We start from the raw sequence: 680 nt of genomic DNA, 5'->3' as shown, positions 1-680 counted from the left end.
TTGAACACCACTTAAAAGCTTTGCCACATTCTTCACATTTGTAGGGTTTCTCTCCAGTATGATTTCTTTTATGTATACCAAGGTCTGAGTAATACCTAAAAGCTTTCCCACATTCTTCACATATACAGAGTTTCTCTCCACTATGAATTCTCTTGTTTGGTAAGCATTGAACACCACTTAAAAGCTTTGCCATATTCTTCACATTTGTAGGATTTCTCTCCACTGTGAATTCTCTTATGTTTGGTAAACACTGAACACCACTTAAAAGCTTTGCCGCATTCTTCACATTTGTAGGATTTCTCTCCACTATGAATTATTTTATGTACACCAAGAGATGAGTAATACCTAAAAGCTTTGCCACATTCTTCACATTTGTAGGGTTTCTCTCCAGTATGAATTCTCTTATGTCTGGTAAGTTTTGAGGACTGGCTGAAAGCTTTGCCACACTCTTCACATTTGTAGGGTTTCTCTCCACTATGAATTCTTTTATGTACACCAAGAGATGAGTAATACTTAAAAGCTTTGCCACATTCTTCACATTTGTAGGGTTTCTCTCCAGTATGAATTCTCTTATGTCTGGTAAGCACTGAACATCGGTTAAAAGCTCTGCCACACTCTTCACATTTGTAGGGTTTCTCTCCAGTGTGAATTCTTTTATGTACACCAAGATATGAGTAATT

General features: G+C 36.9%; 1 pseudogene; it reads right to left on the bottom strand.

The window, feature by feature from the left end:
- The window catches only part of LOC105813268, a 37,145-nt pseudogene that overhangs the window by 3,824 nt on the left and 32,641 nt on the right, over positions 1–680 (bottom strand).

Source organism: Propithecus coquereli, unplaced genomic scaffold (assembly GCF_000956105.1).
Source record: "Propithecus coquereli isolate 6110/MARCELLA unplaced genomic scaffold, Pcoq_1.0 Scaffold1086, whole genome shotgun sequence".
NCBI classification, from domain to species: domain Eukaryota; kingdom Metazoa; phylum Chordata; class Mammalia; order Primates; family Indriidae; genus Propithecus; species Propithecus coquereli.
This window is presented reverse-complemented; position numbering and strand designations above follow the sequence as displayed.